Source organism: Lissotriton helveticus, chromosome 3_1, assembly GCF_964261635.1.
Source record: "Lissotriton helveticus chromosome 3_1, aLisHel1.1, whole genome shotgun sequence".
Lineage (NCBI taxonomy): Eukaryota > Metazoa > Chordata > Amphibia > Caudata > Salamandridae > Lissotriton > Lissotriton helveticus.
The window spans coordinates 1,633,718,278-1,633,743,191 of NC_136061.1; positions in this window are offsets into that span (position 1 = coordinate 1,633,718,278).

Genomic DNA, 24,914 nt, shown 5'->3' on the forward strand with positions numbered 1-24,914 from the left:
GGAGTCCGATTAGATCAAGAACTTACACTCAAACAGCATGGCAAACAGGTGGTGGGAGCCTGCTTTCATGTTATTGGCCTGTTACGAAAAATCTTCCCCTTACTACCGGATGCAACTAGAAGAACGTTGGTACAGGCACTGGTCCTGAGTCGAATAGACTATTGTAATGGCCTGCTTCTGTCTGCTAACGAGGGAGTCATGACAAGACTCCAGGTGGTTCAGAACACGGCAGCTCGTCTGGTTCTGAACGCCCCCCCTCGTACGCCCTCCAAACCACTGCTGACAAAGTTGCACTGGTTATCAGTCAAACAGAGGGCCAAGTTCAAAGTATGTTCCACAATACACAAAAGCCTTAACGGGCTGGGTCCAGCATACCTGACTAAAAAGTTCGCTCCCTGTGTACCTGTTCGGTCACTTAGGTCGAGCGAGCAAGGCCTCCTCTGTGTACCTAGAGCAAAAAAAGCCAGACATGGACCCAAAGCGTTATCAGTGGCAGGACCCTCCCTATGGAATAGTCTCCCAAAGTCTCTTAGGCTATGTGTAGAACATCTTTTAGAAAACAACTTAAGACCTTCTTATTACAACACTAGAACTGCTGCTAAACTGGTTCTTCCCCAAACATATGCTGTAGATGCCTAAAGGCACGGAGATACTCCTCCGGGAGTCGAATCTAGAACGGTACAAACCTGCAAATAAATAAATAAATATTGGGTCACCTCTGTGAGCCCCTGTATAGTGTACCATAGGTACCCAGGGCATAGGTGCATCCAAGGCCTACCAGGGGCTGCAGCATGTATTATGCCACCCCTGGCTGGCCATCTAAACTGACACCACAGGCTGATCACTCAGCTTGGTAAGGTGGTGTAAACACCCCTTACTTAGATATAGTATACCCATATCTACCCATATATGTATAGACACATATGCACCTAAGTCACTCCTATTCTTAGGCCTCAACAATCCTAGAGGCAGAGTGCTTGGTTTTATGTGAGAGGGTGCAAAAAGCATGAGCTGAGCCCCTCTGCAGCTTTTGGAACCATCTCCTCATAGCTGTTCTATAATATAGCCATACCATATACTCTTAAGTGCATTATAAACCTTGCGGTTAATGCTAACTTGGGTTTGGCTTTATCAAAGCATGTCGTGTAAGGTGTCAAACACTTTGGAATACTACCCCTGACAATTCTGGTGGCGGGGTAGCATTCCACCCTTCTAGAGGGAAAAGACATGTATGTTACTGCTTTTCCCGGTTAAATTTAAACAGAGCCCCAGCATCACAAAATAAACGCTGCTGCCACAGACACAAATCTGACCTCCTGCTGCTGGACGAAACTCCGGCAGGGAATGCCTGGACATTAGGTTTCATGTCCAGGGAGGTGCCAGCACCTCCCCAGACAGGCAGATGTGTATTGGGACAGGGCTGCATCACCAGATGCTTTTTGAGACCCTGCCTGGGGCACACAAGGTGCTCCATGCATAGCCCGGTTCAAACCAGTTGCAGGGGCACTCCAGCCCCAGCTCTGGCGCGAAACTGGACAAAGGGAAAGGGGTGTAACCACCCCCTTCTCAGGTCCACCCGTAGGAGGGACCTAGGCAGCTAATCCAGCCCCTTTGCTTAGTATAAGTATAGGAGCTGTGTCCCCAGGACTTTAGATTATCATGGAACGAAACTTTGATACAGAACTCTTGGACCTTCGACGTTCTATTTCGACTAGAAGACTGAAGACATCTCTCTTGTGGTCAAGGAGTGACCACCCTGTGCAAACAGGCACCATCAGTAACTTGCCAGTCTGCTTTGTCGATGCTCCCGCCAGAACCCGAAGATTCATCGACACAGGAACTGAACTTCCAGACTTCTCTGACTCCGACCCACATCCACAACAAAGCTGAGACCCGTGGCAGACACGAGAGACGTGGGACCAGATACCCTGGACATCCTGCATTTTTCTAACTGCATCGACTCCTGAGGGAACTCGAAGTTGTGCATTGGGGTACGAGAAGCCCCAGACCTGAGCACCATTTGCACTGAAGCTCAGCCCTCCACACTCCACGAGTGCTACGTGGGGCCCGCTCTTGCATTTCAGCTTGACGCGTCTTCTCTGTTGCTATCCTGTTGGCTAGTAAGCCTCCTGAAGACAAACCTTTCAAACCAAACTGCTTTACTAGTTGCTCCAAGTTTGCTCCAGCTTCCCTGCAAAGGAGAAGCTCCTCAGACCTTGCTGATTTGACCTGAAGCCCATCTTCACTTCCTGCCTGGATTGCATTTGCCAAGGCTTGTTGGGTCCAATCTAGATACCGACACCGCAGTCAACTAGATTTTTTGTGGAACAGCTCGATCCAGCTCCTGGTCATCGTCAATACCTCATGGTCCTCGTGGCTGTAGAGACAAGCTTCACCTCTTTACCTGAGATGATCACGACATCGCCTGGTTCCTTCCTGGTCACAGGCTAGTGACCCAGACTCTGTCCCCTCTGCTTTCAGGTTCTTCACATCTACGATCCACCCTTGGATCCACCCGGACACTCTTCCTCTGGTCGCCTGCAGCACTTCTTTGCAGATCTCCATTGAAAGCATCGACGAAACCCGACACCAAAAGGCACCTATGCACCCGGCTTCCCTGGGTGAGGTAACACGAGTACTCCGGTGCTCCCGTGGGTCTTGACTCTCAAAGTGTCCTAGTCTAAAGGGGTTTTGTCGTAGTCCATCCGGAAGTGCCCTTAAACAGTAACTTTGTAACTTTTACGTTCTCCATTCTAAGTCAATGGCAACTCGCGACTGTGTTTAGAGACTGCACGCGTCTTCCATGGGCCGCATACTCCCTAACCTTTGGTTGTTTAGTGTAACCCCAGCGATACCCTAGGCCCTAGGCCTACTCACTGTTTCTGTTGTGGTTCTTATACCACTTCTTTAGTATATGGTTTGTGAGGCCCCTAGGGCATAACTGTATTTGTGCAACTTATCGTATGCTAATTGAGTAACTTGTGATGTACTTTTACCTCTGACCTCATAAAGAGTGTAGAGGGGTTGTGTTAGAAAGAAATACATATATACTTGATATATACCTTGTGTGGTGTCCTTTCATTTGGTATTCAAGGGATTATAATTGGTAAAACAGCTTGCTTCACATGCTCTCTGAAGTCTTAGCCTATGACTGCTGGTCCATGCTACCACTAGGATAGCTTGTCTATAAGGTTGACTTTACAACCACCATCAATAAGGGTCGTTTAGACTGGTGCAAGGTGCCCACTAGAATAGTGGACATCATATGCCAGGCTAACTTCTCACAAGTAACACGAAGATTAACAGTGCTCTTCAAGAGAGTTTGCCATGGTCTAGCAAACTGCTTGTGTGTACCACATGTGCCTTTGTCGAAATGCTGAATGGATGTTTGGCGCATGTGGGGTTAAAGCACATCCACAGGTCCGTTTTAATCATTTGAAGAATACGAAAGCTTCACTAAGACGTTTACGAGTTGTTGGATGAAAACCTGCTGGAAAGGCTGCAAAGAGAGGTACTGAGCTACTACTCAACTTAAAGCTGTACATTCATACGAAGTGATAACGCTATAGGCGGATGCAACCAGGTTTTGAAAGAGCAGCAAACTGCAAGATAACACTGTGAACCGAAGCGCTGCGAGACAGAGATCAACCAGGTATCAAATATCACCAAGAGACGCCTAAAGGAAAAGTGATACAAGAAACGGTCATCTGCTTATCTGTTCTGATTAAAGAGAATAATCTTATCACAGCAGTGGAGTGACTCCAGAGGAAGCACCTAGGGTTGTGCTTGCAGAGCCGTCCATACCCAAAGCAGCACTTCATCAAAGCTGCCAAGTGGGACTCAAAACAACTCCAAAGGTCTCCAAAGTTCAGAAAGCCGAAAACGGCGATCAGAATCGTGAAAGTTTGCTTTTCAAATGGCCACCAAGAAAGAGGTCAAGTTTCCTGCCATTATCGAAGAGGACTCAGAGGCCAGCACAGCACAGGCCCTTAAGAGATATTATGAATGAAACCGGTTCTAGTGGACAGTAGACAGTGTTGGAAAGAACTCCACTCTCCGTGTCAGCCAATCTCGTAAATGGCTACAATGTAGTTACCTTCTTTAAACGACCCCGCCTTCCGATACTGCCAAACAGCTGAATATTGGTGACAGGTGCTATTTGCCTGCATAACAGTGGGGGTGGGGCCCCATGGCCCATGAAGAAGTGCCACAGCTGCCACTTCACTCCTTTTTGAAGACCGGACATATTTTTCCACATCAGACATTTTACTAACAGCAAGAGAGGGAAAAGCACACAAAGCAGAAAGACGGAGGAAAAACCGTCACAAAGAAAGAAAGCAGGAGCTTGCAGGAGTGAATAAGGTGAGGGAGTGGCTGGGATGGATTAAAGAGACATGAGGTGGATTTAAGACCACACAGCCTTGATATTCAGTGCACCAACATTTAATTGCACCTGCCATGAGCTGCTGAGCAGAGCTTTGGGCATCGGCACCCATTCTTTTACAAATTAAGCACTGTCCATGCTATTGCAACACATCCAACAGACAGTGATGCCTACAAAAGCGTCCAACTTTAAATGTGTGCCGGTGTCCTGGAGCCATATTTTACGCTGGCGTCCTTAGGACTCTAGTGTTTAAAAATCAAATGAACACATTTCACTGGCAATAAAGATGAGAGATTGGAAAGCAGCAGTCTAACAGGAACATTTTTTCAATATTCCTGACAAGGTTCATAAATAAATCGGAGAGGGAAACTCAAAGGTATCATTCTGCAGCCCTTAAGGCCTTCATAAGTGAAAAACCCGAGAGAATAGGTTGGGCAGACTTCAGGAGGTGAAAATTAAAAAATAGTCCTCAGGGTCCTTTCACTCACATAACGTTCCAGGAAACATTGTGCTGTTTCATATTTTAAAACAATCTTCGTCAGTTCCCAGTACCAGTTACTCTGTTTCAGACTCAAATTATGATATGTCTGAGTCCGGATCTGTATATGTCTCTTTAGTAAATCTTTCTGCTTTGTTTTAGAAATAAATCAAATAAAAATGGCAGGAAAAGTGCCCGACTCTGCCGCTCTCTAATTCCATGTGTTAAAAAGATACATTTTGGACGTGCTAGATAGGAAGAGTTCCCTTTGACCTGTTCAGAATTACCAGGATATTTATTGGCTATCTAGGAACGGACATGTCAGTCGTATGGTGGAGGAAACGTCACACTACGCAGGGTTGGTTCGAGAACCTTTCTTTTTGAGGGAAACGCAGCCGAGCAGGCATTTAGATGAGCTGATTCCTTGCCACACAGTCATAAAAAGCCAAATAAAAAAAAAAGGTGTCAGATCCACATGCAAACAGGCTCCTGCTAAAGAGGACCTTTCACAACTTGTAGCATCCTACTGAAGAAGCCCTCACTGAGCTCCATAAAAAAGGGAACCTCAGGACAATCAAAACTTGTCCTACCATCTTCAGTAGCATGCACATTTTGTTTGCAAACAATTGTAGTCCCACATAAAACCCCGTCTACGTCATGATACCCTGTAATTATGCACTGGTGCTAGAAACACTATCGTCCTAGAAAAAGATATTATTTAAGCAAATTCGAGCATCTAGACATGCCCCTGGGAGCCAAATAAATGTCTTCTACAGAGCTTGTAGACACAAAATAAAACTCCTTCTCCCTCTGGTTGCCTTAGCCGTACTGGAATACTCCTGGATCCGGTTACTTTGTCACATGCCCACCCCATTCCACCTAGCTCATTTGTAGAATTTTCTTTGAAAAGATAGACAAGATTTAGCATGACCTTCTGTGGTTGTCTGTCTGTCTGTCACCTCATCTCATCTTTCCAATCCCACTCACCCTGCCCATTTATGGTGTCTGCTGCCAAATGCAATTTTAAAGAAAAGGGCCCCCTGCAACTGGATACGAGTTCCTCTAGGCAGGCAAATGCAATCAGAGTACAGAAACCTAAGGCAACTCTTAAATGGTCAACAAACTATAATTCAGTGCATACATATATGACTGAGACAAGTGCAACAGAACAGATGTCCAAATGAGGTTATTCACATATCAAAAAAGAACAGATACAATGATAAGTACTACAAAAAACAAAGTGCAGTCTAATAGTGCACATCCCCCTTATATTCGCATCAACAGTCATACTGCTCTCAAACAATCACTAAAAACAAGGTACACAAAGAACCAGCTATTTGTACAATGCACCAAAGGTATGGTGCTTCCCAGCATTAAATACAATGATATTCCGTGACTTAAGAAATGGTTACCATCAATGATCGAAGAAAACCATTTGTTATGCTACAAATTATTTTAGTAGGATAACTGTTGATGCGAATGTAAGGTGGGTGTGAAACCATTAGACTGCACGTTGTTTTTTGTAGTGTTTATCATTATATTCGTTCTTTTTTGATATGTGAATACACTCATTTGCACATCTCCTCTGTTGCCCTCTTCTCTCCGTCATATATGTATGCACTGAATTATATTTTGTTGACCATTTAAGAGTTGCCTTAGGTTTCTGTATGCTGTCTACTGCCAAACGGCCTTCCATGACGGATCCCCCTTGGGAATTCTTACCCCAGCTCTCTTCCACTACAGACTCTACAAGTTCTTTGTCTTCATTACTTCACCCTGCCAGTAGAGGCCATTGACCATGGACTTCCAGAAGCCTTCAATCCACAGCCATTCCACTGGAAAAGTGAACTTGACTGAGGTGCTGGGGCCGCTGTAGATTCGCCTGAGGGCTGTCAGCTAGATGAGGTTGCGACAAATGGTAAGAAGTGTGTACTTCAGAGAATCCTAAACTCTGGAGGAGGAGAAAGCAAACCCATAACTCATGTAGACCCATAAGGAAGAAGGGCTTGAAACATCTGTACGAATGGAAGAGTGTAGTAGAAGCAGCCAGATATATGATGGCAGAGAAAGAGGGGTTCGTCTGTGTCTCTCCGAGGCCCTAAAGAGACAGAAGTACCAAGTCATCTCAAGTTGTTAGAGAAAAGGTTCTGAAATGGTTCATGTTATTTTTGGAATGGAAACCTCAGTGAGGAGCATTTGAGGTCGTATTTCAAACACATTGCTAGTAGAATTCAGAATACTCAATAGTGCCAAATTTCACCAGTTTTGTTAAATATTTACCTCACTTCCTCCATAATATTCAGTACAAAAATGAGTATGTATTCTCATACCAAGTCCTGCTTAAACACAGGTGTAGAGGAAGAAGATAGGGTGTTGAGATCATGGGTTTCCTCCACTCGTCACACACTGATCCCTATGACCACTTTGCACGCTTGTAGCAAACAGCCAGCTCTATGGTTTAACAGAGAACTATGTGCCCTTAAAAAGGCTGTAAATCTTTGGAATGGACCTGGTGGAAAAAGGAAGACCCCATCAACAGATTGCAATGTTATAATGTAATTGAAGCATATCAAAAAGCTATCAGGAAAGCTTACTCCTATTACTTTGCAATGAGAATTGATAACTCCCCCAGCTCATCCAAAGAAATATTCTCCATTGTGAAGTCTATGCAAAATCATATTACAAAACTCTTTCTATTCTGCCTACCACGATCAGATGTAATGAGCTTGTGAAATTTTTCCAGATTAAAATGTTGGAAATTACTGCATTATTCCCACTGAGGCCCAGGACATCCAAGCCCCTGGGTGCTTTGAGCCACTCAATATCAGCGGGTCATGAATGCCCACTTTCAACTCTATTCTAACCGAGGACTATCCTACTCTTTTTCAGAATATTAAATTGGCTTCTCCCCATGATTCCACTCCACCTTATATAAATAACAAAGGTTCCACTATCTTTTATCGCATTTTAGGGAATTACTTAACCTATTCATTTCCACTGCAATACTCCCTCACTTCTGGAAACATCCTGTAGTTATACGATTTTGTAAAACAATATCTAGATCCTGCATAATCTGTAAATTATCGCCCCATTTCTCTTTCCCAATTCAAGCAAAATACTGGAAAAGCACATTAATGACCAATTCCTCAATTATTCAGAAGCTAATAAATTATGGCATCCCTCACAGTTCGGTTTTGGTCTATTTCATAGTATGGAATTTGCACTCCAAGCTGTGACAGAAAAGTTGAGATGGTCACTTTACCATGAGGGTTTGGGGGCAACTATTCGATAGATTTCAGTGCCACTTGATATGGTCTGTCAATTCTCAGCGACAGAGAATTTTAGATTTTGGGATCTAGAGCAAAGCACTGGAGTTGTTTGCCTCCCTTTTAAAGCACTGCTCATTTCAAGTCTGCATCACGCCATTCTCCTTCACTACCCTTTTAGTACCTTTTTGGGTCCCTCATGGCTCCTCTCTGAGCTCCACACTTTTTAACATATATGTTGGTGCTCATCAGACATTATTGAAAGGTTTGGTTTCATCATAATATCATATGCTGATGATACTCAAATGGTGATCTCACTCACTCCTTATCCAGGCAAAAGCTCAGAGCAAAAGAGAACTTGTCTGTCAGCAGTGGCAGATTGGATGAGCCTCAAATATCTGTAAATTAATGGCAGAAAGACTGAAGTGATGGTGGTAGGGAACTAGCCTATTCTCTTGTCTCAAATGTGGTGGCCTGACGGGTTAGGCTCTTACTAAACACACATCTATGGTCAAAAACATGGAAGTCTGGTAAGATCACAGTCTGACTATAGAAAACCACATTAAAATTATAACGCCTGTTGCTTTGGTTTGCTGAAGTGCCTTAGAAAGGTTCTGTGGGTCATGTGGGCTCTCCAGCCCCATGCACAAAAAAACATAATCAGGCAATTATCATCTCACGCCTCGATTAAGGCAATGTCCTATATACAGGCATTCATAATATGGCAGCCTAGCTTCTGTTGCATGTTCCTAAGACCCATGCTATCTATTCTCATTTAACTCAGCTTCATTGGCTCGCAGCTGCTAGGTGGGTTAAAGTCAAAGCCCTTTGCTTTCCTTATTGAGCTTTTGCTGATATTAGTCCCCTCCATTTGCAACTACTCAACAAGCCCTATATTCCTTCCAGAGTACTCAGGTCCCCCAACCTTAGGTTGGTCAAGGTCTCCTTCTTTCAAACTGGTACCACACTCTGCCAAATGCCATGAACTCAGTATTGGTCATGATTTTTAATGGCAGTTCATCTTACTCTGAAAGCCAAAGTGGCACAACAGTCAGTTTGACCATGGTTGCAAACAACATACTCCAAGGTAAATTAGTAAATAAAGCCCTACTAAATTAGGCAGTGTTCATTTGACAAATTCAAATAAGATGTGTTCTGGAAATATCGAGATCTCACTCTGCTTGATCAGGGAATCAGATTTTCAATTGAATACTAACAGGTTTTTCTACCATATTTACTCTCGGGTGGTTGCCTGACTCAGTGCCGGCATGAGGGCGGTGCGACCAGTGCCGCACCAGGTGTCAAATCTCAGGGGCGCCATTTGCGCTCCGAAATCGACATACATCGCATTGCCGAAAAGTCTGCATTGTGATCACTGTTGTCCCTATTTCATTTCTGTGACATTTCTCATCATGGAAATAAAAAAGCGACAACTGTTTTCACATGATCATGTAATCAAAGATAACGGTTGGCGAGCTGCGTGCATTTGTTGTGGATTTGTATGGGACAGCTGCTTATTGGGAACGGCTGGCAGGCAAAGAAAACATTTTCTATCAGTGACCTGATTATTGCAGAGCAATCTAGAGACGAGTGCAACTCTTGTGTTAAAGGTCAGACTGGCTCATGGTAGTAATAATTATTTTATTAGATGCTTTGGTTAATTTAGGGTTAGCACCTGTCAGGCCAGTATTTTAATGTCCCTATGACACAAAACTTAGGAAAATTGCCTAAAGCTGTTTTTTCCCACTTTGTTAGTTCACAAGCTGAAAAAGGTGGCAACCCAGTCCCCACACTCCTTTTTATGCACTTCAACCCCAGCTTTAGTAAATTGCATGCCCATGTGTAGCTTCCATTGTTGTAGCAGGCTCAGTGGCACTGGGCCAACAGACCAGAGGGGCCCACTGAACCCTGAATATTGCTGTCTTTTATAATTCAAATGGTCAGTGCTATTTTTAGGCCTGTGCTACCAGTGCCATTGCACTGATTGTCAAGGTCGACGGGTTGCCCTTTGACATGCTGAGGTAAACTGAAGAGATCTTTTTGTGCCTGCCATTTTTCAGGGACTAATAACAGCATGGTAACTCTGGTGGCTAATGCAATTAATGGAGAGTGCTATGATTTGTGAAGTTACAGTTTTGACTCATGATAAAGTAGCATAGAGAGTTAATGTTCCCGCTGCAAACCACGCATTTGTATTTCTGTAGTTCGCTCCGAGGGGTACTGCTTTTGTCACAGATATTGTTTTATTATTTGGAGTTCATAAGTTACAAGTCTTCTACTGTAGCACATTGAGCAGCAAACTGCCACCAAAGCTCTGCATGCAAATTGCATAGCATAGGTTTAGAATCTTATTGCTTTTTTCCTCAATCATTCACTATTTTAACATTGATAAAAGTGTCTCCTTTACGTACTAATTCAATTTATTAGTATGGCACCCTAATCAATGTGTTACATTTCAAATCATGTGTTTAATGGGCAGATTTACTAATCCTGTGTGCCTGGTGTTCATTACAGAAAGGAAGCAAACCTGATGCATAGTGTGGTTATGAGGTGTACCTTCCAGTGAAAAACCTGAATAGTGTTGGAAAGTAACACTAAGGTACTTTGCATCAAGAAGGCATATCATGGTGTTTTACATTGACATTTCTATGCCCCGCAAATGGATTCTGACTCAAATCTCTATCTACTAACTTTGTTTCGTAAACAATTTCAGATCCGTGATGTTGGAGACAATATTTACTTTCGCCAAACCTTTCCAACTTTGTATTTGTGCTGTACGGTGCAGCACACTTGAAAAGTGGTAAAGTGTTAAACTTTTTCAAAGCATAGAATTAGTACTCGAAAGGTACGCTTTCAGTATAAAACCTATGCTTGACAACACAGACACGCCTTTGTATTGTGGTGCATAGGTGTGTGCATTGGGGAAAGGGAACCATTATGTAAGTCGGCACTAGAGGAGAGAGCTACAGCACCATATTTTAGCAGATATGGTACTGTTGTGCACTCTCCTTCTCACGCAACACAGCAGCACAGCACCTTAAGGACTGCACTGCATGAAAACATAGTAAACCCTCTCCTTTGTTTCTCAAAACCAAGAAGTCTTAACATATAAAGCCTACCAGTATGGGTGATATGTGATTCATATGACTTGTAGTCCTCATTGTCTCAAGTAACATTTCGTATACAGTTATTTACAAACTTGTATGACCTATTGTCTCTGTATAATATGTTAGTGATGTAAAGCGCTCTGACACTCTACATTGGGCTGAGTTTCCTATAAAGTAAATAAAAGTAAGAGAAGGACTAAGGGTAGGTGTGAAAAAGGAGGACATGGGTGGCCGTCAACAAAGATTGTTGTACTGGGCGCCACCAATGCTAAAGCCGGCCCTGACCTGAGTGACTGCAAAATCAAAATATCAAAGTTATTTACTGAGGTTTTGTGTGGGCATTTTCATGCTACTAAGTGGTGCAAAGCATTGCAACAATTATGTACCATTATAAAAAGGTGATGGCTCAGCATAAAATGTTGCTTCACCACAGGAGCGCCCATGAAACCCTTATTAAATAACACTCAAGGTGTTCTGTTACATAGGAAAAAAGTGCATCAGGACCAAAATGTACAAAGGACTTGTGCTGTCCATTGTGTCACCAAAGGTGACACAAGGCAATGCAAGCTGTTTAGTGGGATTGACTAAGCCATGCAAAGCCATCTTGTGAGATTCTGCATGGACAGGTAAATCCGCAGTAACGCAAGGTAGCACAAATCGCTGCCCTGTGTTACTCTTCATTGGGACGGCGTTCCATGGCTAGAGCACCGTCGTTCGCATGCATCCATCCATGGATTTTGACGAAATTACAGATTTACTAGGGTCAGTAAACTTGGGATTGCTTCACAATTATACACCTTCCCAAAAGAGCTGCAATAAGGAGAAATATATTTATTTCTCCTTGTTATTTCCTCTTTCTATGTGTTCTGCATTTTGCAGCACACGTAAAAAATAGAATATGTCTGAAAGAATCGTTTGTGTGCAGAAAGGTGTTCGATCTTGCACAGAAAAACTCCTGCCTGTAACGCAGGCACCTATGCACCATGGCACTTGGTGCACCAGCCACGGGAGACAGCAAGAATGTGTCACATCTTAATAGATATTGTGCATTTCTGCTCTCTCCCTGTCATGCAACATAGCTTAGCAAGTTGTCTTGCTGCAATGAGTTGCATGACTTTTTGATAAATTTTGCCCCAGGTCTGAGTGGCAGAGCACCCTCAAGACATTCAGGTTCATTCACAAAAAATAAAAAGTGGTAAGAATATTTATCATACAATACCTAATCCTATAGGGTATCTTAACAAAACTCTAGACCTGCCTAAGTTTTGAGACATAATCAACAGGGCCTCTCAAAATGCAGGCACCCCATGAAGTTACTAGTCTAAGTTTGAAGTGTAAAAAAACAGGAACAATTCTGTAGTCCGAAATCAAATTAAAAGGCATCTGCAGCATGCTAAGTCATACAGTATTCTAAGTCCAAATGAGAAAGCGAAATACAAAGGTAAGTGTCTTTGAGTACAATATCCAAACCTATGGAAAACTGTAGAGGGCTGTAAACCTTATCTTGAGAGAAATTCTAAACCGCATTTTCTTGGTCAGCATCTAGAAAGCAACAATTATTTGGACAAGACTTTACCTAAAAGGTATTGCACAGGATCATGCTTTACCCATTCCATCACATAGGGGAGCCCATACACTCTTAACCGACAAAAAACTCCCTCCAACTTTTACATGCATACTCATCTCAACCAGAAGCCTTGCATGAAACACCACAACCTCAAGTACACTGGCAGGACGTTGCAAGGGTCCTACAGTATTCTGCTATATGGTTTATGGTCTTCATATTGGCACCCTTCGCAGAATACAGCACTTGTGCCAATTATAATCCATAAGGTGAATAATCAATGTTCATAAGACTAGATCCCAAGTGCCGCATGTAGCCACATGTAGGCATCTGCAATAATGTCAGGAATCTAGCAGGGTGCAAGGAAATGTCTTCAACGATTATATCTATGCAGAACAAGGAATTTCCATGTTGCAAGACAAAGTCTTGTGGAAAGAAGCTCCTTAGTTACATATCTTTTTGTTGAGATGCCCTTTCTAAACTGAATTGTCTCTCAATTTCTAGTAATGCGCAGGAGACAGGCAATAGTATTGATATTCACTGAGAAACACTGGTGCACTCTGCTCACTCTCAGAGCACACTTGTTCACTAGCGAGTAAATATAAGTCACAGTAGGTATGCAAACCTCTGCAACTGCTGCTGAGGCCATAACTAAGTCTGATACCAAAGAGAGGACTGGGCTGTTCCTAAGGAATAGGTGCAGGTCACTGGGGTGTGGATATGTAAAGGTGGTTAATTGGTAACCAACCAGTGGGTATCCATTTTGTTGGATATATTGGCCTCACACACCCTTGCAGGTGTCATGCTTCATCATGGGCAATGCTCCTCGTTGGGTGGGCGGTGCAATACCCAATGGGCTACACCTCAAAGAGGGGCTCTTTGGCGGAGATCTTTTTATCCAACTGCCCATGGGTGAAGTGCGGGTGAGGGGCCAGAGTAGTAGTAGACGGAATGTGAAATATAAAATAACGCAGGGGTACCAGAAGGAACTTTATTCGGGTGGTCCCGTGCGCTAACTAAAATCAATAGTTAGTCAAGGAGGTCTGGAAAGCGATGTTTTCCGCACTCAAGACTATACTAACAAGTGAAGGTAGTGGTCGACATGTTTCTCGCTCTGGGTGTATTCACCAGCGATTCATCAGGACCTATAAAAAGTACTCGCTGTCTACAGTATTGCTGATCTATCTAAGTATCAGTGCTTACATTAACAGTTTGGAAATGAAGTACCTGCATATACATTGTTCCATGCCTGGTTTTGGAAACAAAAAGGAGAAGATAGGGGATTACATCTCTCAAGCAGGTACAGTACAGTGATCCACATTCGTTCTGACCTGGTGCACTCAGTGGCATGCTAGTGTTGGGGACTGCTAGCACGTAGTGAAAGGTAAAATCACACTAGTGAAACATCTCCAGATGGAGCAGTAGTGAGTGACCTGCTCAGATGGATAGATTTGGATGAAGACATTTCTAGTGACATTAAAAACAATAAAAACAAGAGGAGCAGCAGCATTCAAGAGCAAAGGGAACAGCAGTGTTGATCTAAATGGGCCATAATGACCCCACTCACCTAGAGGTCAATTTTTAAATGTAACAGCAGTGCCTGGCGGGATGGACATTGGTGAGTCAAGCCTCTGTAGCTAAGGCTAGAGTGGAATGGAAACAAGGGAGGAATGGGGACAACATACATATTCATCTCAAACCACAGTGTGCCTCACTTAATAAAACATCTATTCTCAAAGTACCTGGTCATAGAGGTATATATAGGATGTCAGTCAGGGTCTGATCCGTATGCTTTTTTCTCCTTATATATTGTATTATATGTCTAGTATAGTTATGGTTCTCATTTGTCGACCCTGTCACCCCACAGTAAGCGTATACATATGATGCAAAGCAGGTAAATAGGCTGTTCAGTATTCAATTGCTTTACCTTCCACTACTTTTCTTAGAGTAGTTCGGAGTATCGGGTAAAACAGTAAATCAGTAAATCGGGATGGAACACTCGCAGTGTGTATGTGTTCGCTGACAAGCTGCCGCTCACAAGAGAATGTATAAAGTGTGGGCGCATGTAGGAAAGTGGCTACCTGACTATGGTTACCCCAGATTTGTTTGCCTTGTGTTTAGCTGGTTTTTTACTTAGTTGGCCTGGTTCCCTGCTAATCAGGGCCCCAGGCTATCTGCTCTCTCTGTAAAATGGATTCCATGTACCCTAGGTACATACCACAATTGGAAATGGACTCCTTGTCAGCCCCTGTACCATGCACTATAGGTGCTCAGGACATAGGTGCCACCAAGGCCTACCAGGGGCTGCAGCATATCTTTTGCCACCCCTGGCTGGTTCTTAAATTGACACAACTGGCTGATCACTCAGCTGGGGTAAGGTGGTGTAATCACCCCTTGCTTAGATATAGTATACCTATATCTAAACCTATATCTGGACACATATAAACCTGTGAGCCACTCCTATGGAAGGCCTCATCAATCCTGGAGGCAGAGTGCGTGGTTTAATGTGAGATGGAGCTCTAGCATGACCTGAGCCTGTCTGCAGCCGTCGGGAACAAATCCCTAAGCTGTTTCAGGATAATGCCATACCATATACTATTAAGTGCATTATAATCCTCGCGGTTATATAGCAACTTTGGTTTGGCTTTATCAAAACATGTCGTGTAAGGTGTCATACGATTTGGAATACTATCCCCTCGCCAGTTCTGGCGACGGGGATAGCATTCCACCCCTCTAGAGGGAGAAGACATGTTACTTTACTGAAATGCGGTTAATTTCTAAAAGGGCCTCAGATCCACAAAATGGATGCTTCTGCCACAGACACAAGTCTGACCCCCTGAAGCTGACCGAAACTCAGCCAAAGGGGCCTGGACAAAGGGTTTCCTGTCGCAGGGAGGTGTTACACCCACCCAGACAGGAGATAGTGGATTGTAGCAGGGAGGTTTGAAAGAAACCAGACACTGCATGGGGAGCACAAGGCTTCCCCTTGCATAATCCGGTCAAACCGGTTCTGGGGCACACCAGCCCCAGTCCCAGCATGACCTGGATCAAAGGAAAGGGGTGTATCCACCCCCTTCCTGGGTCCCACCCATAGGAGGGGACCTAGCAGGTAATCCAGCCCCCCAGATTCGAATAAGAGTGGGAGCAGTGCCAATGCACTTCAGATTATCCTGATGAAACATAAGAAACGAAACTCTGGACCCTTCGACATCCTACTCAACGTAGAAGACTGAAGAATCTCCCTTGTGGTCAAGGAGTGACCACCCTGTGCAAACAGGCACCATCCAGCACCTCGACGTCTGCTTTGTTGCAGTTCCCGCCGGAACTCGAGCAACAGAGATCGACGAGATTAAGCTTGCCTGCCTTCTAACAGCCCGATCCACAGTCCCTGCAGAGCTGAGACCCGTGGAGGCGACCAGAAGCGTGGGGCACGCCATCTTGGAAAGACCACGAGACGCTGACCGTGCAGCTCACGAGTGACCCCCGAAGCTGTACACTGGGGTTTGAGAAGCCCCAACCCTGAGCCACTCTTGCACCGAAGTTCAGCCCTCCACACTCGACGAGTGCTGCGTGGGGCCCTTCTGCTTCTTTTGGCTCAACGCGTTGGCCCGGTCACTTGCCAGCCGGCTTGTGGCCCCTGTGCCAATGAAACTTGAAAAACGATTTGCGATTCTGGTTGCTCCAGATTTGCACCAGCTCCCCTGAAAAGGAGCCCCCACTCTGACCCTCCTGGTTTGAGTGAGAAGCAATCTCCCGGTTCCGCGTGGATTGCTTTTGCCAAGTGTTGTTTGCTCCAATCTTGAAGCCGACAGTGCCGACGGCGAGAGCCTGCGTGGGACAGATGGTGACCTGCTCCTGGACTTCGTAGATGCCCCAGAGCCCACGTGACAGCGGAGAGAAGCTCCTCAACAACCACCTGATTGCGCCCGACATTGCCTGGTTTCGTCCTGGTTCCACCCTGGTCACTGCTGAGTGACCCAGACTCTGTCCCCTCTGCTTTCAGGTACTTTTCGACTTCGATCCACTCTTGGATCCCACCGGACACTTCTCCTTCACAGCGCCTGCAGCCTCTTCAGCTTCAAGCACCAAGAACCAGCGTGACGAAACCCGACGCTACTTCGACCCTGTGCACCCGCTTCCTGTGGGTGAGGTAACATTGCAACGCCAGTGTTCCCACACTGGTACACACCTCTAGGATCTGTGTCTTAAGTTTTGTCCCTCTAGGTTCAGCGGAAGTGTCCTTAACTTCTATTTGTGTAACTTTTACGCACCATTGACTAACATTGGTGCATGCGTGCGCTTTCAGCGCTGCACCCGAATCCCGCGGGCTTTTCCCGACTTCAGCATTGCTTGTCCCGACTGCTCCCAGCGATTCCCTAGGCCCTAGGCCTAACCACTGTTCGATTGGTCTCTCTTATACCACTTGTTTAGTATATGGTCTGAGTGGACCCTCGCCCTCATCCATATTTGTGCAACTTTGTATGTTATACTGTGCTTTTGATTTAACGCTTGTGCCCCTTTATTCATAAAGAGTACTGGGGATTATTGTGAGTAATAAATACATATATTTTTATAATATATACTTGTGTGGTGTCCTTTCATTTGATATTACAGGATTGTGATTGGTAAAACAGCTTGCTTAACACGACCTCTTGAGTTAAGCCTTTAAGGCTGCTTAGTCTATGCTACCCTTAAGATAGCTTGTCTATAAGGTTGACTTACAACCAGACACCATAAGGGGATATTTGGACTGATACAAGGTGGTTCCAGAACTGGAAACATCATATATCAGGCCAACTTCTCACATTGGTGAGCAGCGGTGCGGATTTGAGCTTGCTGTTTGTTTTACCATTGCAATCTTTTTATCAAATTGAAAGATCACATCAAGTACCTTAGGTACATATAAATCAAAAGCTTAGCATATTAAGTTCTACTGAACTTAGTAGTTGTAGGTTAAAGGGATTAGCACACCCTGACTACAACTCACTAGCAAGGTACAGTAGGAAAACACTTAGTGTAGGTAAGTGCACCAATTGCACCTCACTAGCAGTCATGTCTGGCACAGGTGAAGCTTCAGGCTCTCTGCCTGTGATAGTTGACCTCACCAAGGCAACTTCCAGCTATGACAAACTTAGCCACAAAGACTTGTGTGCCTTGTGCATATCAAGGGGGCTAAAAAGGGGCAGAGGTCCCACCATTCCAGCTCTGATAGCCATTCTAGAACAGGATGACTTAGCTAAGGCGAGTGTAGCTCCCCTAGACTTAGGAGATGGAGTGAACCCCCCTGTAACTGATACCACTCCAGAGGAGGAAGATGTAGAAGAAGAGGAGGAGGAGGAGGACTCAGATGTAGAGGACCCAGAAAATCAGGATCAGAGGGGTAGCCAGGTCATAGTTGCCAGGCTTAACCAGGCCAACTTAGACCTACTGGGGAATGGAGAGGGCCAGCACCTCCCCAGACCCCACCATAACCACATTCTCCCAGGCAACAGAAGGGTGAGATCTCCATCAGGGGACTCTCATATTTCTAGTGCCTCAAGGGAATCTGAGAGAGGAATGACTTCCTCTCAGAAGATAGAGCATAGGGCCAGAATGAGGGCTGTCAAACTCCAGATAGAGAGGGAGGAGGTAGCCCTGGCTCAAGCTAGACTTGCCTTGGCAAGAGAACAGAAAATGTGTGGCTTAGATGCCACTGGTGGCAGCAATATTCCTAGAGAGAAACCCAGGTCCTATGATAGTAGAAAGCTGACAAAGATGGTGCCCCCCTACAAGGAAGGGGATGACATCCACAAGTGGATAACTGCTCTTGAGAGAGCCTGCATGGTACAGCAGGTTCCTGAGGAACAGTGGGCAGCAATCTTATGGTACTCCTTTTCAGAGAAAGGGAGAGATAAGCTCCTCACTGTTAGACATGAGGATGCAAACAATTACAAAGTCCTGAAGAGTGTTCTGATAGATGGGTTTGGCTTAACCACTGAACAGTAGAGGTTGAAGTTCAGAGACACCCAGAAGACACAGACTCAGGACTGGACTGATTTTGTAGATTGTGCTACTAAGGCTCTGGAGGGTTGGCTACATGGCAGCAAAGTACATGACTTCACAGGATTGTATAATTTGATTATGAGGGAGCAGATCCTAAGTAATTGTCAGAACCAGCTCTTACACCAGCACCTGGTGGACTCAGATTTGACTTCTCCCCAAGAATTGGGAAAGAGGGCAGATAAATGGGTCAGAACCAGGATTAGGCCTAAGAATCAGGACAGTAACCAGAAGAAGGAGTCTACCAAGCCTCAAGATAAGGGTGGGGATAAAAGTAAAGAAAAGACTTCCCCAGGGCCCCAAAACTCCAAGAATGGGGGCGGGTCCCAAGACACTTCCTCAACTGAGAAAAAGCCTTATTGTTATGCCTGTAAACAGGTTGGGCATTACAAAACAGACAACTGTTGTCCCAAGAATAACAATAAAGAAAATATACCTCCAAAGCCAGTTCCAACACCTCCTGTTACTGTCAGCAGTAATCCCCCAGGAAGTGGGAGCACACCCAGGAATCTGGGTGGGTTTACTTTTGGAGCCCAAGTGGACCCTGGCCTATCCAGGTCCCCATCCCCAAATAATCTTGGTTATGAGACTGGCATGGGGTTTGCCAACTTCTCTGATTGCCCAAATACCTTGAGCAAATATAGACAAGAACCCATCATCAATGGTTTGAAAGTTGAGGCCTTTAGAGACACAGGGGCTAGCATCACCATGGTGGCTGACTGCATAGTGCCCTCTAAGCAACTTTTACCAGGTGCCCCATACCAGGTAACAAACATTGATGGAATCCAAACAAATCATCCCATGGCAGTAGTAAGTCTCAGCTGGGGAGGTGTCACTGGCCCAAAGAGAGTGGCAGTGTCATCAAACTTGCCTGTGGACTGTCTACTGGGTAATGATTTCGAAATCTCAGCCTGGGCTGAGGTTGAACAGGAAACCCATTCTAGAATGGTAAATGCCAATGGAAAGGTTAGTGGGGCTGTAATGGCTACAGCCCCAATTCAAGATGTCCTTCCTGAAAAGGTTGGTAGGGCTGAGCAACTCTCTGCCCCATCTTTAGCAAAAGCTCTTCCTGAACAGAATAGCAAAGCTGTTATGATAACAGCAGAAACCCAAACTGAGTCTCCGCCTGAAAAGGTTGGTGGGGCTGTGATGGCCACAGCCCAAACTCAAACTGATATGTGTGTTGTGAAGCCTGAAATGATGGATAACTCCACACAAACTGAGAGCACAGAGGAGGACGAGAAATCTCCCCCTCACCAGACTTTAGGAAAGGATCAGCCTCCTCAGGGAACTGATCTTACCCCTGATGAAGGAACTGCCCCAGAGGTGGTTAGGCCTAGCCTGACAGAGCCTCTGATGTCAGTGGACCCTTCTCAGGTGGGACCCAGTCTGGAGCAGGTAACCTGCCCCTCTCTACCTTGCCTTAGCCAGCCCAGGGCTGCAGAGGACAAGAAGGACAGTGAGACCCAGAGGGCCCCCTGTCAAATAAAGCACCCCCATCAAAAGATTAGGGGCACCAAAACTAGTAGCCCTAGTAAGGTGAAAACTTTAAAAACTCCTGAGGGAGCCCCCTTAAAAACAGTTAGGGACCTCCCCCAGATGGATTCTGTTGGGCACAGCAAAACCTGGGACCCAAAGGGCCAAAACCTGAACTGTCCCTCCAGCAAGCCAAACAGAGGGACCCAGCCTCCAGCTTTAGGTAGCCAGAGGCTGACCCTGAGAGCACAGTGCAACTCAGTTGAAGAAAGAAAGGCACACATGGTGGAAGATAATTGGAGGAAGCTGAGCTCTAAATTAGTGGAGCCTCACTTCAATACTCCTTATCCAAACCAGCCTTTGACTTTGCATAAACACACCCAAGGTAGTGATTCCCTATGGTGGAGACCCTCTAATACCCCAAGGGTGAGGGACTGCTTAGTGGACCATGAGACAGGGGGTACCCATGCTAGTGCAGGTACTTCCTTATATGGCCACTCAGGCAATATAGGCTTACCTGGCCAAGGATAGCCTTATCTCCTTTCGTTTGGGGAGGGAGAGGGTTATGTAGGAAGGTGGCTACCTGACTATGATTACCCCAGATTTTTTTGCCTTGTGTTTAGCTGGTTTTTGACTTAGTTGGCCTGGTTCCCTGCTAATCAGGGCCCCAGGCTATCTGCTCTCTCTGTAAAATGGATTCCATGTACCCTAGGTACATACCACAATTGGAAATGGACTCCTTGTCAGCCCCTGTACCATGCACTATAGGTGCTCAGGGCATAGGTGCCACCAAGGCCTACCAGGGGCTGCAGCATATCTTTTGCCACCCCTGGCTGGTTCTTAAATTGAAACAACTGGCTGATCACTCAGCTGGGGTAAGGTGGTGTAATACCCCTTGCTTAGATATAGTATACCTATATCTAAACCTATATCTGGACACATATAAACCTGTGAGCCACTCCTATGGAAGGCCTCATCAATCCTGGAGGCAGAGTGCATGGTTTAATGTGAGATGGAGCTCTAGCATGAGCTGAGCCTGTCTGCAGCCGTCGGGAACAAATCCCTAAGCTGTTTCAGGATAATTCCATACCATATACTATTAAGTGCATTATAATCCTCGCGGTTATGTAGCAACTTTGGTTTGGCTTTATCAAAACATGTCGTGTAAGGTGTCATACGATTTGGAATACTATCCCCTCGCCAGTTCTGGCGACGGGGATAGCATTCCACCCTTCTAGAGGGAGAAGACATGTTACTTTACTGAAATGCGGTTAATTTCTAAAAGGGCCTCAGATCCACAAAATGGATGCTTCTGCCACAGACACAAGTCTGACCCCCTGAAGCTGACCGAAACTCAGCCAAAGGGGCCTGGACAAAGGGTTTCCTGTCGCAGGGAGGTGTTACACCCACCCAGACAGGAGATAGTGGATTGTAGCAGGGAGGTTTGAAAGAAACCAGACACTGCATGGGGAGCACAAGGCTTCCCCTTGCATAATCCGGTCAAACCGGTTCTGGGGCACACCAGCCCCAGTCCCAGCGCGGCCTGGATCAAAGGAAAGGGGTATAACCACCCCCTTCCTGGGTCCCACCCATAGGAGGGGGCCTAGCAGGTAATCCAGCCCCCCAGATTCGAATAAGAGTGGGAGCAGTGCCAATGCACTTCAGATTATCCTGATGAAACATAAGAAACGAAACTCTGGACCCTTCGACATCCTACTCAACGTAGAAGACTGAAGAATCTCCCTTGTGGTCAAGGAGTGACCACCCTGTGCAAACAGGCACCATCCAGCACCTCGACGTCTGCTTTGTTGCAGTTCCCGCCAGAACTCGAGCAACAGAGATCGACGTGATTAAGCTTGCCTGCCTTCTAACAGCCCGATCCACAGTCCCTGCAGAGCTGAGACCCGTGGAGGCGACCGGAAGCGTGGGGCACGCCATCTTGGAAAGACCACGAGACGCTGACCGTGCAGCCCACAAGTGACCCCTGAAGCTGTACACTGGGGTTTGAGAAGCCCCAACCCTGAGCCACTCTTGCACCGAAGTTTAGCCCTCCACACTCGACGAGTGCTGCGTGGGGCCCTTCTGCTTCTTTTGGCTCAACGCGTTGGCCCGGTCACTTGCCAGCCGGCTTGTGGCGCCTGTGCCGATGAAACTTGAAAAACGACTTGCGATTCTGGTTGCTCCAGATTTGCACCAGCTCCCCTGAAAAGGAGCCCCCACTCTGACCCTCCTGGTTCGAGTGAGAAGCAATCTCCCGGTTCCGTGTGGATTGCTTTTGCCAAGTGTTGTTTGCTCCAATCTTGAAGCCAACAGCGCCAACAGCGAGAGCTTGCGTGGGACAGATCGTGACCTGCTCCTGGACTTCGTAGATGCCCCAGAGCCCACGTGACAGCGGAGAGAAGCTCCTCGACAACCACCTGATTGCGCCCGACATTGCCTGGTTCCGTCCTGGTTCCACCCTGGTCACTGCTGAGTGACCCTGACTCTGTCCCCTCTGCTTTCAGGTACTTTTCGACTTCGATCCACTCTTGGATCCCACCGGACACTTCTCCTTCACAGCGCCTGCAGCCTCTTCAGCTTCAAGCACCAAGAACCAGCGTGACGAAACCCGACGCTACTTCGACCCTGTGCACCCGCTTCCTGTGGGTGAGGTAACATTGCAACGCCGGTGTTCCCACACTGGTACACACCTCTAGGGTCTGTGTCTTAAGTTTTGTCCCTCTAGGTTCAGCGAAAGTGTCCTTAACTTCTATTTGTGTAACTTTTACGCACCATTGACTAACATTGGTGCATGCGTGCGCTTTCAGCGCTGCACCCGAATCCCATGGGCTTTTCCCGACTTCAGCATTGCTTGTCCCAACTGCTCCCAGCGATTCCCTAGGCCGTAGGCCTAACCACTGTTCGATTGGTATCTCTTATATCACTTGTTTAGTATATGGTCTGAGTTGCCCCTCGCCCTCATCCATATTTGTGCAACTTTGTATGTTATACTGTGCTTTTGATTTAACGCTTGTGCCCCTTTATTCATAAAGAGTACTGGGGATTATTGTGAGTAATAAATACATATATTTTTATAATATATACTTGTGTGGTGTCCTTTCATTTGATATTACAGGATTGTGATTGGTAAAACAGCTTGCTTAACACGACCTCTTGAGTTAAGCCTTTAAGGCTGCTTAGTCTATGCTACCCTTAAGATAGCTTGTCTATAAGGTTGACTTACAACCAGACACCATAAGGGGATATTTGGATTGATACAAGGTGGTTCCAGAACTGGAAACATCATATATCAGGCCAACTTCTCACAGCGCATCAATCGCGGCCCTCGGTAGATCAACGGACAAACAAGTACTGTAAGGGTGTCCCTTATCGGTACGCATGGATTGTACCCCTGTGCGATAATGCGGAATGCTGGTGAGCGAATGCTATAGAGTTCCGCAAATACAAATATGTCAAGGACGCTCCTTTCATATTGTCCCCACTAACTGTGTATGCATTCACTTACTTGATGCTCCCGTGTCCTCGTTTGGTCGCCTACCCCTCTCCGCCAGGACCGGATAGAACCGAGTGGTCCGGCGGTTGCGTTATTTATTTTAGTTGAGGGCGGGACAGGTCAGGAGGGTTTCCCGGAACACTACGGGTCATGTGATTAACACAGTCAATGGCGCGGCCATTTTGCAGTGGTGTAAGGAAAGTCCATTACCTATTACTTAAACTATTAAAGATGAGACATCTCATGCACCTTATGTTAGGTATAGATATTAATTATTAGAGGATCATTAGTTAAGGTGCTTGCATGACTTCGGACTCAATAGCCGTTCGGGATGTGATATGTACAAGTGTAATATGTCGGGTCAGATAAAGATCACATTAGTACTTGCAGCCATTATGTGGTGGTGCTCCAGTCGTAATGTCCTATTAGAGTCAGGTGCAGAAGTCGAGAAGGTATAGTGGACTCAATGTTGTATAAGGCCGACGTTTAGTAAGCAAAGCTAGCAACTACTGGTTCAGTGTCAAGCTCATTTTACCTCATGCCAGTAGTTGTCATAAAGTTCCTAATAATGGGGGAGCAGACGATCAGTCATCAATGGAGCGTCACATATAGTGTAGGGATGAGTAGGTGATGATTAGAGGGAGCTCCAAGGGATATCCTCGTTTAGCCCCTTCCTGTCTGAGGCCAGAAGATGGATCCATCCTTGCTCCCTAAAAAAGAGATTCTGTTTCGATATGCTTGGGTTTGCTTCAATTGTTAGCCATTTCAGGGAATCGGCTGTGTGGTTAGTCTCTAAATAGTGCCTACACATCTTTGTATTATTCTTTTTGCAGCGGAAGTTACTCCGATGCTCTGAGATGCGTTGTTTGATAGGTCGAGTGGTCCTCCCCACATATTGGAGCCAACAGGGGCATAGTAGTAAGTGCACACAGTTCGGTGTGTTGCAATTTGTGTGACCCCTTAGTTCCCACGTAAAAGAGTCTGTGAGCTGGACGGTCTTGTGTATTGTAGTGAATGGGCATGCACTGCACGATCCACAAGGATAATGTCCTTTCACAGGTGGTAATTGCCACAGGGTAGTCTGGACCGCTGAATTTTGTTTTTTGG